The 13,270-nt window shown below is 33.3% G+C and overlaps 1 long non-coding RNA gene across 1 annotated transcript; it reads left to right on the top strand.

The window, feature by feature from the left end:
- Window positions 1-6,469: 6,469 nt before the first annotated feature.
- On the top strand, window positions 6,470-7,447 carry LOC141706132 (uncharacterized). Its single transcript, XR_012568659.1, has 2 exons — window positions 6,470-6,646; window positions 7,036-7,447. It is a non-coding gene; the product is annotated as an uncharacterized LOC141706132 (long non-coding RNA).
- Window positions 7,448-13,270: the final 5,823 nt, after the last annotated feature.

Genomic DNA, 13,270 nt, shown 5'->3' with positions numbered 1-13,270 from the left:
TACCTTCACTGGGGACAGTGAAGATTTTAAGTTTGGGGGTGGTAGTTAAGGAATATTTTGTGTGTGTCATATAGTTGCATATTCATGATAGTTAGTTCATATAGTTGCATAATTTTTGCCATATAGTTTTTTTTTCATATATAGCTTTATTTGTTTGTCATATCATATAGCTCATGCATATACCATGATCCCTTTTGCAATGATTTATCGACTGAATTGTGATATTGATGCGAGTGTAGTGATAGCATTAAAGTGATATTAAGTTGTGTAGGTTGATATGCATGCTAGAAGCACTTGTATTTTCACTAAGTCTTAGAGAATGCTTAAGGGCTAGATTGTTGTTATGATCTGATTATTTTCGAGGATAATCCATTTATTATGCTTAGAATTTGATAATAGGTTCTTAGTGGTAAAGGCATGAAAAAAAAAATATATAAAAAAAAAAAAAATTTGCATAATTGATCAAGAGTGGGCTCTGTGGTATTCGAGTTATTAAGTTCTTAGGGGACTTTGTGCCTAGTGACCTAAGGCTTTTAGAGTCTGGGATCCGCTAACCTAACGCTCGTTACATGGATACCATTGTATAAGTCTTTTGTGGACCTCACTCATTGTACGGTCAAATAAGCATTTGAGTTGTAAATAAAAAGCACGATTCCGTAGTAAGCTCCAGAGTTCTTGTAGTGTTGTATATCACTTTGTGCCTAGAATTTTTATTCTTTGTATAATCGTAGGATTGCCTTGAAGATAGTCTAGTCATAGTAATTGGTCTAGTTTCGAAGCATATTTGTTAAGCGTTTGCACACACCACGTTTCTGGCTGTATGTCCGTTTGCATGAGTTTATTGATCTTTAGTGTCTAACTGCATTCGTTGAGACGTGACAATTTGGTGGTTAATTGTAGTAAGGGGGATCGTTGCATTTTCATATAGATTGCATTCATGTATATTTTTATTTGTTTTTGAGTCTGTGACGCTTGAGGACAAGCATCGATTTAAGTTTGGGGGTGTGATAAGTGGCATTTTATACCACTTAGAACGTCTTAAAATGGCTTAAATTGGTGTCTTGAAATCAAGTATTTTGTGTATTTGATGCGTTTTTCTAGTGTTTATGCATTTCAGGATATTAGTTGCATTTCGGAGGAGGAATCATCAAGAATAAACCTTGGCATGTGTTCACCATTGCGAGAGGAAAAGAACGGGCAGATTACGGCGAAGAAACGGAGCAAACCTGGATTTTTTCCAGTAGGGTCGTGCGCGCCCGCGCAGTAATGCTGAGCGGCCGCGCAGCAGCCTTGCGCGCCCGCGCAGAAATGCTGAGCGGCCGCGCAGGGTCGGGGAAAAGGATAAATTATTTTAGACTTCTACTTCTGTTTGGCTTCCAACTTCTATGTAATCTGAGTTTTATGGGACTATTATATAAGTAGATTTGAGACGTTTTCACAGAGAAGAGAAAGGAGATTATGTTTTAGATTGTGTTTTGCGCAAGAAGCGAAGGAGATAAGGAAGAAGACCGATTTAGCACACCGCAACGAAGAGGAAGCATATATTCTTGTGATTCTTGTTTCGTTGTAACGTTGGATGCTAGTTTTCTTGCTTTGACTTATTTACTCTTGTGATGTACTCTGTTTTAATATAATTAGTTTAGTTATTATTTTCTTGTGTTGTTATTCATGATTTCATATGAACCCATGATGGCGAGAAGTTCTATTATGGGCTAATCGTGATCATGGGGTTGCAACGGATTTATTATGGAATTCTTTAGTTAATTGTTTAATACTTTAGTGTGTGATGATTGCATGATATCTAGTATTGGTTGTGCGTATTCGTCTTATGTGCGTCGCGAACATATAAGATAGGGTGTTAATCTCTTGTGAAGCGACGGTGGATCTTGAGATTTAGAACTTGCCATGCTAGCATAGGTTCATGTACGTTGTGCATGATTAGTGGGTAACTCTAACAGTTTTATTTGCCCTATGTAATCAAAAGGAATAACTTGTGCTTAAATCGGTGTGTTGTCAATTTCTGTAGACATATAGGAACTCAACATAATTGATGACTATTCAACTTCTATCTTAATTGTGGATGCTTGGTAGAATGGTATTAGTACAATGAAAGTTGGCTTTTATCAGTTCCATGTTATTCGATTAATATCATCACTGTCACATGCTAGAGGTAATAACAATGGCTATAGAAGGAAGTAATAATGAAGTTGTGATCTCATGAGTGTTTTATTATTGATAAATTGAAGTGTTAGTTAAGTAGTTAATTATAGTTAATATTTAATCAACAATTTTAAGTGTTATCTTAACATTGAGAAGTAATCATACATTGGTGAGTGAGTTTAATTAGACAATAACTTAGTCTGAGTCTCTGAGGGAACGAACTAGAAAGTATTCTATATTACTTGCGAACGCGTATACTTGCGTGAATATTAGTGTGTAATTACGCCCTAACAGTTACCTTAGAGTATTAAAACATAAATATAATATTTTTAAGATTAAATATTAATTTAAATTCATTTTCAAGGATCTAAGGTGATATATAAATTCAAATTTAATAAATGAGAGACCAATTTGGCAATAATTAATTTGACGGACTTCCATCAAATATATGTTATCGTAATATTTACCTTAGAGTGAAAGATAAATATAGTATTTTTTTTAAAATTAAATATGAATCTTACAATAATTTAAGTTGATGATATACAAATATTTTACAGAACAAAATTTATAAAATTAAAGATAGAAATTTGAAAGTGATAAATTTAAAAAACTTAAACTAAGAATTTATAAAAGTAATAAATTACTTAATAATTATTTTTTCTAAAATAAATTATTACTTTTTTATTATAATAATAAAGCATAAATAAATTATAAATATTGCACTAAGAGGGGGAACTTTTGGGCCAGAGCGGGCAAATTTTGATAGGAAGCCGCCCAAATTTTCTATCTAACTTCAAATATTTCTTATGAGCACAATACACCCCCTCACTTTATCCCTCAATTTTCAACTGTTAATCTCTGGTGGCTACTCTTTCTCCGATTAATCTCATTCTCTGCCACCACTTTTAATATCTAGTTAACAATTTCTGTTTCTGGGTTCTTGATTTGCTCAATCTCAATCGATTTCATTTCAGGGGTCGATAGTTTGATTCTTTAGATTTGGATTTTGATTCTTCATTTTATTTATGTTCTCTTAAACATTGTCATCTCTCTCTCTCTCAATTTTATCTCTCTCTCTCAATTTTAGTTGTTCTTCAAATTAGGGCTAAATCGATTTAGGGTTTTTTTATTTTAAAACTTCGTTTTTTATATTTATGTTTTGTTGTGGTTATTATGATTGTGACTTGTGAGGAGGGTACGAGTTTAAGGGAGTAAACGGGATGTTCTTCATATGTTAATATACTCGGTATTAATGTGTGTTTAATTTGTGTTGGTTTGATGTGGATTTTTAATTTTGTGGAACTTGTAGAAGTGGAGTTGATGAAGGAAAGATTCGCTAAGTTTCTTCTTGGAGAGGATATGTCGGGAGGGGGTAAAGGTGTTTGTACTGCTCTTGCAATTTCAAATTCCATAACCAATCTCTCTGGTTAGTGCACGTTTACCCTATCTTTCTTTTTTTATGTTTTAGTGTGATCGTTTTAATTTATATTTATATGTATTGTAAATTAGAAATGATTGGCTGTTGTTTGTTATTTTTATTTTTTAGCTACTGTGTTTTGTGAATTGTGGAGACTGGAGCCATTGGCACCTCAAAAGAAGGCAATGTGGAGAAGGGAGATGGAATATTTAATGTGGGTTAGTGAATCAATTATCGAGCTCATTCCATCTGTACAATAGTTTTCTTATGGAAAGAGTTATGAAGTAATGGCAACACAACCTCGTTCTGATATGTTCATTAATTTTCATCTTCTTCCCAGCAGAAAGAAACCATTACAAATACTTCATGATGTTAGTGGTGTTATTAAGCTTGGAAGGTCAGAAAACTAAACTTACACCGCATATTCATTTTAATATCAAACTTATTATCCTATTGATCTGGTTTCTTGCAGAATGGTATTGCTTTTAGGGCCACCAAGCTTCGGAAAAAATAACTGTGTAGCCTTCTACTAAATGTAGCCTTCAATGTGTAGAGTTGATGCTTGTAAAAAACTTTAAAGGCTACAGAGTAGTATCTTTATCTCATATTCTCATTTTTTTCTGTAAGCATTTTTAGGCGTGAGTTTGTCCTGTTTAGTCTAATCGTATAATGATAAGATCCTTTAGTTTTTTTTTTACATTGTATGCGTGTATTGTTTGATATTATAAAATTTATGTTCAAACTGTGATGACTAGTCTGTGGTGCATCAAATATGTCTTTGATAGCAGCACCAGAAAGTAACTCAATTCTTTATGTCGGGTTAATCTTTAGGTGCCTGTAGCTCCTGTACAACGGCCTGACGGTCCTTCTACTGATCAAATGTGGCAGACTGAAGCTGGTGATGCTATAGATGTTCCTCGGCAAGGAAACCCTACTCTAATAACACGGAGCCACGGTCGTAATGATGTTTTTATAGAGGGATCTTGGGATAACTGGAAGTCAAGGTGAGTTTTAATGATATGATATAGGGGTTATAACATGCTGTAGATAGTGCTCTTTCTGAATAGAAGTAATGTCAGTATAGAGGTTGCACATAATCTGATGAATTGTATTATAAATTTAATGACTGGAAAATTAGAAGATGGGATAAGACCGTGATAACCATAAGAATTTGTCGCACTTTAACGGAGGATAATCATTTGTAGAACAAGAAGAGGATTAGTAATGCGAGAAAAGAACCGGTGGTATAGAAGAGTTTGTTCTGAAATAAGAATGAAACATCAGCTGATGGAGGATAAGTATTTGTGGTAGAGAACAAGCAAGGATATATAGCAAGAATAAAAATTTATTTTGTATTGTGCTAAATGCTCTGATATAGTTGTTTAACAGACACTTTGCTTTAATATCACAGATCATTGTTTGTATTTTGTGTGATAGTTTGATTGGTTAAGATATCTAGATCTACATATATATGAATTCCCATCTTTAAGGTAAATATATATTTTCTTCTGCCTTATGATATTGCTAAGCTTATGTTCAGGTGTTCTCCTTTTTATTTTTTTCTAAGAAATAAATATAAGTTTATTAGTTTGGTCGGATGAGTCAAGATTTATGAAATAAATATAATTTTATTATTTTTTTCTAAGAAATAAACAAGTGCCTAACAAGCTAGATTTTATTTACTGCTTATTAGTTCAGTGCATTTTTTTCTTTTATACTAATAACTTCTTGTAACTAAATTAATTACTTCTGTCTGAATTATACATCTTTTAATTATTGTGATACTAATTATGTAATTGTTACTCTTCAACAGTATATATCATTTTAAATATATTTGTGATAATTTTTTTTATTTATTTAATAAAGCATGGCTGGCTGTAAAAAATTTCTGATCACCTACATAAATATGTTGCTGTAATCTCAACATGAACACTGTGTGAACACGCAGCTGAGGAATGAAAATGAAAAGCTCCGCGCAGATAATATAAGATACAAAGAAGCTCTTAACAACGCTTCTTTTCCCAACTGTTGTGGGAAAAATTGGTGGCTGGACTATTATCTAATATAGCATTTTGATGGTTGAATGTCCAAATTTGTATTTGGTAGCCATTAATTGCTTTCATCTTTCAGAATGTGGCGACAGAACCACATTTTTGGACAGGCATAAGCAATATGTGGCCACCAAATTGTGAAACATAGAATCCAGCAAAATGCTTCTACACTTGGAAAAGTCCAGCCACCGCCTTGCAATTAAAATGAAGCCTGAAGTTTTCGAAGTTCAGTCACCACTTTGCAATTAAAATGAAGCCTTAAGTTTGCAAAGTTTTAGTAGGTTGTGGGGAAAAAGATTTTGGGCGGGGCTGTGGGGGGACATGCCTAGTAGCTAAGTGAAAGATTTGAGTTTACAAACTCAGTTTGTATGTACACTTTGGTGTAAACTGTAAACGACTAAGCTATGAGTGAATTTGGCAACAATCATTATGCCGAATTTGAGCTCAGACATATATTATTTCAATCCAAGCTCGGGTATGAAATTATTTGACTCGCCACGCTCACAAGCCTATACAATGTGCACTCAATCGAGCCCGAACTCGGAACTGTCTAGTCAAGCCAAGTTCAAACATGATAATTTGCAACTTGGCTCGATTACGTGTACAATGTGTACAATTTCTATGTATGGTGAAAGCTATTTGGTCATCACTAGTTGGAAATAAGAGGGGTTCAGTAGTGGAGGGAAATTTTATTCAAAAATTTTTGTATATAATTCATATACTGGTTATATATCAGTGACTTAATCTTTTCTAGTGTTGATTTAGTCTTTTTTTATTTATATATAATTCATATTAAAATTGTTATACTAAAAACTGTGTTATACTCGTTTTGAATATCTGCTTGTGGGATTTTTCATCCGGTCAATTCTGAAGCTACAAGGCGTTTCTGATAAAATATGTATATACTCTGTAATGGTATAGCTTTTCAATCCATTCACCTTCACAATTGGAACCCGTGGGAATTGCGAGCCTATTATATGTGCAATGGTTTTGTGGATAATTTTATGTCTCATGAAAGGTATATCCTTTTCTTTGTAATAACTTCAGTTACTTTGTCTTGCGAATTTATTTGTTGACTGCCTTGTTAATATATTCTGATTGTATTTGTTATAACTACAGTCTTTGTAAATAAATTAGCTTTATCAGGTCACCAACAGAACTCAAACTTACTAACAGCACATGTATGAATTTGTTCAAATATTCAATTTAGTGTCTTGGTAAAAATCATATGCATTAATTTTACGTGGATATTAAATGTGCTGTTTTGACATCTAAAAAACTGCATGTACCCCCAACCCACCTCCTTGATATGTAATTGTCACCCCCAACAAACCTCATTCCTTTTCTGATCTGTTAGTTTATATCATTAGTTTAGATTTTTTTGGTTTTGATTGTTTTTTATGGCAGTTACAGCAGTTGATTCTGGTAGTAAAGCTTTAGAATTTCTTGAATTGCATGAAGATCATGAACAAATCAGTCCCAACAAAGCATTTACATCTCCAATAAATCAACAGGTACTCATTTCATTTGTTTAAAGCTGCAACTTCAAAAGGGCTCAGTTATATGCACTTCTGGATTGTTAAAACTTGGTCTTCTTGATTTCAAGAAATGGCAGTGAATCTTATTATAACAGACTACTGTATGCCTGGAATGACAGGCTATGATCTGCTCAAGAAAATAAAAGAGTCATCTTTCAGAGACATACCAGTAGTGATTATAGTTAGTTTGGACGTTTAATTTGGTTGTATATTTGGATGTTTAATTTTTGGGTTGGATGCATTATTTTGCAGTTATGAAATTGTATAATTGGGATTCTTCAGTTTACAGAATAAGTTTTTTAATTTGTTTGTGTTAAAGTGTTACAATAGCCTCCTAAATTGTTGCCATATTATGTTTAAAAGGTTTTATTAGGCTAGTTATAATGTTACAACAGCTTCTCAAAATGTTACATTAGGTTCTATGAGCCCACTTGCCACGTCATCAAGACAACTCAGCACTGTGGGGCCCACACTTGCCATGTCAGCTAGTGGGTCCCACCGTGGGGCCCACTTTTTAAAAATATTTTAAAACTCTAAGGTAACATAAAAAACAAGTTACAACTGATCTCTCTTTCTGTTGCATTAGCAAGCTAAGGCAACATATAAATAAGTTAAAAAACGATGTTGCCTTAGGCACCAAAGATGCTACCTTAGACCCCTAAGGCAACATGGAAAAACCTATCTTTAAGAAAATGTTACCTTAGCTTAAAAGTGGGGCAAAAGTAACATATTTACCCCCTAATGCAATGTTTTTTTGGTGTTACAGTAGGCATTTTATGGTGTAGTGAAGGGTAAGGATTTTCAGGAAATCTCAGCAACAACTTAGGGGGAGCAAAAGAAGGATAAGCTAGTCAGACACAACACTACATTGTAAATTAAGAGGACACTCCAAGAACATATCTACTGAGACAAAGGGTTTAATGTCAATATTATTCCCAGAGTCTAGTTCTTAAGTGATCTAGATGGTGGATTAATGATTAGTAGGGCTACTGAGTGTAAATAATTATTTCTCTAGTTTTCTATCTGAAGAAGAAACTGAGAAAGTTACAGAAGCTCTGATAGATCCGAACTGATTGGGAGATTGCAAAGCAAGATGAACTCAATCAGTCAGCAAGCAAATTGTAGGGAAGCTGGTATTCAAACCAAATGACAACGTTGTAATTGGTACAAGGATTGCTAGAAGTCAAAACTGGATGACAATGGCATTGTTACAAGGGACAAGGCCAAACTGGATGCTAGGTTATTAACTGGAAGTAGTATCTAACAGAAAGCACTAGTGACAAGACTTGAGGATATTATGACATATCAGGCACCTGTTGCACACTTTACCAGGAATTGGACTCTGGTAAATGTTAACAAGGGTACTCCTGGTTGGTGAGTCAAAGGAAGTAGTCAATGCATAATAGTTCATGTACTTTACAGTTGCAGATCTATTGGACTCTGTCTATCTCTTCTTCACAAGCTCACTTCAGGTTGATATGAACTAGTATACTACTCAAGCAATCGTCAAGGACATGGTATGGCACTCTAACTGAAGTTACAGTTAAATATGAACTAGTAGAGTCATTATATTAGTAACACTCTTATCACCAGGCACAAACATAATGTTATATATATGTAGTGATATAATGATAATGTTATATATTGGTCTACTAACAAAGACTTGTGCAAGATTATTTGCTAAGTAATTTCCGATTAGGTATGGAGGAGCATGTTGAAAAAGTTGCAATTCTTTTGGGGATTACTTCAAGCAAGCCATTAGAATAATTCTTTTAGGAGCACAAGCAAGCCAAAAGAACAATTCTTTTAGGAGCACAAGTAAATCAAAAGGATGATGGCAATACAAAAACCATGAAAGCTTGATCAATGCAACTCAAGTATTATGATAAGCTATAGATGTATGACAAGCTCACTCTTTTACTCAAATGCTAATAGACAACATGTAATGTTCTCAAGATGCCAATGTGCAAGGTTTCAAGTGGATCCTAGAGAATCCAATCTTATAGCTATTAACAAGATATTAGATATCTTAAGGGACTATCAACTCTTGGAGTAAAGTACCCTAAAGATATTGTGTTTAACATGTTTGGCTATATAGATATAGATTATGCAGGTTGTAAGAAAGGCAGGAGAAGCATCTCTGAAGCTGTCAATTTAAGTTACTGGAGAAGCATCTCAGGAAGCTGTCAACTTCGTGAAAGATGATTTATTTCTTGTTACGATAAGAAACAAGCTCAAATCCAACAACTCTGTGGAACACTCTATGACAAGGTACCGTGACACCGGGTATCATTTATTTCGAGAGCATGTCTTTTAGTCAAATAATTACTTGCAGAAACATTTACCAAATCACTTATTAAAGTTAATTTTTCAAGACTGGTTTGTAAGTGTGGGACACCGTTCATTGCATATTAGTTGGAAATCCCATATGTAAGGAATTCTTCATATAAGTTCACAAGTATTAAATCTTCAATATTTAAAGGACTTGTGAATTTATCAGTAATCCAGTACCTCGTACTTAGTGATAATTAATATCTTGATTATCATGATTAGAATGTCATATACATTTGTGGTAGTTAAGTATTATAACATTAAGTTTGAAATTTATTTTAATTGATTTAAATTATGACTGTAGACAATTCCACTCCATATCAGTCTCAGAATTTAAATTATATTAAAATAATATGCAACATAGTTATTTGTATCATGTACGAATAATTGTGATACTTTTAGTATTAGTGATATTATTTAGAATTTTTGTTCTAAGTAATCAATGCTTATTTCTAAAATCACTAATATTGAAAGTTGAAGTATTTTCTAAGTTATGTGTATAAAACTCTCAATATTTTATATGCTTAGAAAGTATTTCTAAAATTACTAATTATCCAGAGAATGATTGCCATGTATATAAGTCATATATCCTATTGGTGATTATTCAAGGATAATTATAAATATTTAATTGCTCGTATCTAATTCATAGACATTTAATGTTTATTTATTTAATATTTATTTTGGGTAGTTTGGATTATGGAAATTGAAGCAATTCAATGATTTTATTTGCTCCATAATTCAAACTAACTTAAAATAAATAAGCAGCATGATTGATTATAACTAAATCTGTCAACAGTTGATATCTAGTATATTGATAATAACTTATGTGTTATAGATTAATTATGAGATTTTGGTTATAGTGAATTTAGCAATGCTTATATCTCAAGAATTCACTGAAATCATAATCATGATTGTAGCATGAGTAGTTGTATGCTAATTTTTGACTTATATCAGTTAATGATACTTAGTTAAGAGTTTAACTATGAACTAATTATGAACTATTAGTATTTGTGACATTACCTAGAACTCCTCTAAGTAATCATTGTTTATCCTCAGTCACTTATACTAATATAAAAAGTGTAAAAAAAATTCTTAAGTACAACTATGGTCAATATGGATAATGTTTTATTAGAAGTAACCATATGTTGTCCACTTAGAATAATTTTTATACTTATTTGCAAATTCCTAAACACTTTAATAATAAATGTCATACTTAATGGATCAAAGTATATGAAACTTAGAATATTTCTCTAAGATTGCAAACAAGACAATGTTGGTAAATGTTGCTTTATTTATCGAACCAACATTGTTTGAGATATTACAGTTGTTAGGAGTTAACAATTGTATAATATATGAAATTGAATGTTAATGTCTATTTAATAGATAGCTGGTATTTAATTCATTGATATCGTATTATAATATATTTGAATTGTGATGTTAGACAATTCTATGTCAAATCAGTTTCATGATTTAAATTATATTAAAGTAGGATGCAACATAATTATTGGTATTTAAAATACTTGACAAGTATCAGTCAATGATATATTTTTAATTTTTGTTGCAGATAATTGTGAGATTTTAAGTTCTAGTGAATTTATATGAGTTGCTATATCTAAAAGATTCACTATAATTTGAAATCAGCAACATAGTCAGTCTTATTAAGGTTATTTATCAATAAATAATTTTGTTGATTATAATATTAAAAGGATAAATTATGGAGCATTTGACATGAATGAGAATTGCTTAGACTTTACCCTAAGTGATCAATACTTTTACAAAAACTCATTCATATTGAAAGACAAAATCTTTCTTTCTCTTCTTAATACTGCTAGGTCATCAGTCTGTATCTTATCAAATCATTTATCTTTTTAGGCATAAAAACAGACTTATGCACTCAAACAGTTTTTAAGAGAAAACTCAAACTTCTTTCTACAGTGCTGATTGCTTATTTCATTAAAATCTTTTTGAAATCACTATTGTACATCATTTATCTCAAAAGATTAAATGCATAATTTTCATTCATTATAGATCTTAAGTGCATTTTATCTCTATATTTCCATATGCTCTGTGATGCAGGTTCAGCCTCCAATGGCATTCTTTCATTTGATAGTCATGAGGTTGAAAACCCACAACTTTTATCCCAGACTGTAAAGATAAACACAAAAACAGAAGCAATCAACACTCTCTTACCCCTAAAATGAAGTATGAATGAGCGGGAGGGAGAAAGTGCCTTAGTGCACCATATAAGGAAGGTTCTGAAGTCAACCCAGCAACTTTGTCTCCTACAAAGATGAGTAGTATTTAAACTGAGGCAACTGCTAGCCCCCATACATCTTCTCAAAAAGATGTTATGGCTGAAAAGGCACAAAACAGTTACTAAATTCATTCTCTCAACAGGGTGCGTCTATTGAATTTCGCCTGTCGGCCAGGGTATCCGATGTAGTGTCACCACCTCAAACATAAACAATTTTTGATGCACAAGGAAAGGTTACACACACAAAGGATGAGTTGACGGAAATAAGAGTTTCGGCCATTTTAAGGTCAGATTCGATTGTTCAAGGTTCTTTCATGGACCAATGCCTTTACATGTGTTAGAAGAGGATATTGATCCAATAGCCATATGTCAGTGGTCAGTGTCTACCTCCCCAAGCTTAAATCCCCTGGATGCATCTGCGGATAGTGGATCTGACATAGGTGCAGATCGGCAACTTGTTGACAATGATTCAGATATTACCTGTTGAGTCACAAGGAAATATCTTCACAGACATTAGAAAGAAACTTTGATCTTTATGATAAATTCTTTGGATCATCGTTTACCTTCGCAGAGGTCAAATCTGGAACCCTAAAAGGGAAACTAGCAACGTGTAAATTATGACTCAGATTCATCTGACGAGTCTAACAATGATTGGGATTTGCGAACTCCCATTGCACCACATGTGACCTCCTTAAGGATGGCTAAGGTGATTTTCCTTGCAGGTATAGCTGGATTTTGGAGCTATGAGAGGAGTGATACACTTGTGAGAATGAGTGTAAACACGAGTGGAGAGAAGAGTGAAATACTTGTGAGGTACATAAAACAGAATCACACACTCACAGTGAGGAAGAAAGAGAAACACCATATCCCATTCCCTATCCCTAAACCCTGTTTCTTGATACTTGGGTCTCGAATCTGTTTATTATTGGAACCTAACTCTTAGGGACCAAACATTTACATAATGGATTACAATACTTCGAGACCAAACAAGTTGGGAGCTAACAATTGGTAACAATTGGTGATCTCACAGTTGGGAGGTATAAGGAGTTGGGAATATTGGTTAACAGGATGATCAACTGTGAAGCCATTTCTACAGAATTTAAAGGGACATGGTTGATCAGACTATGACTTGTTATTTCTTTTCCAACCAGGTCAAATATGAGAACTCCTTCAGACAACAACACACATTCCATCTCTAAGGGGGAGATAAAAGCTTAAGTAATAGTTTGGAGGATTCCTCAACTAAGGGGGAGAAATAGCAGGCATAAGGAAAAAGGCAAAGCATATAACCACAACACCATTGTTGTTTGTAACTACGGATCCTATTGTATGGGAGAGGTGGTAAACACGAAGGTGATTTCCTAGTGATCAAAAGAAGTGGTTTGGTTCATCATTATTCTTCATAAGGGGAAAAGTTATTTTCCAAAAGGGGAGTACCATTGGCTTTTATTTGTTGATCCTATTATACGGGAGAGGTGGTAAACGAAGGTGATCTCCTTTAAGCATTTGATTCTCATAG

This window comes from Apium graveolens, chromosome 2 (genome assembly GCF_009905375.1).
Source record: "Apium graveolens cultivar Ventura chromosome 2, ASM990537v1, whole genome shotgun sequence".
Classification (NCBI taxonomy): domain Eukaryota; kingdom Viridiplantae; phylum Streptophyta; class Magnoliopsida; order Apiales; family Apiaceae; genus Apium; species Apium graveolens.
The sequence above is the reverse complement of the archived record's forward strand: the minus strand, read 5'-3'. Positions and strand labels throughout refer to the sequence as shown.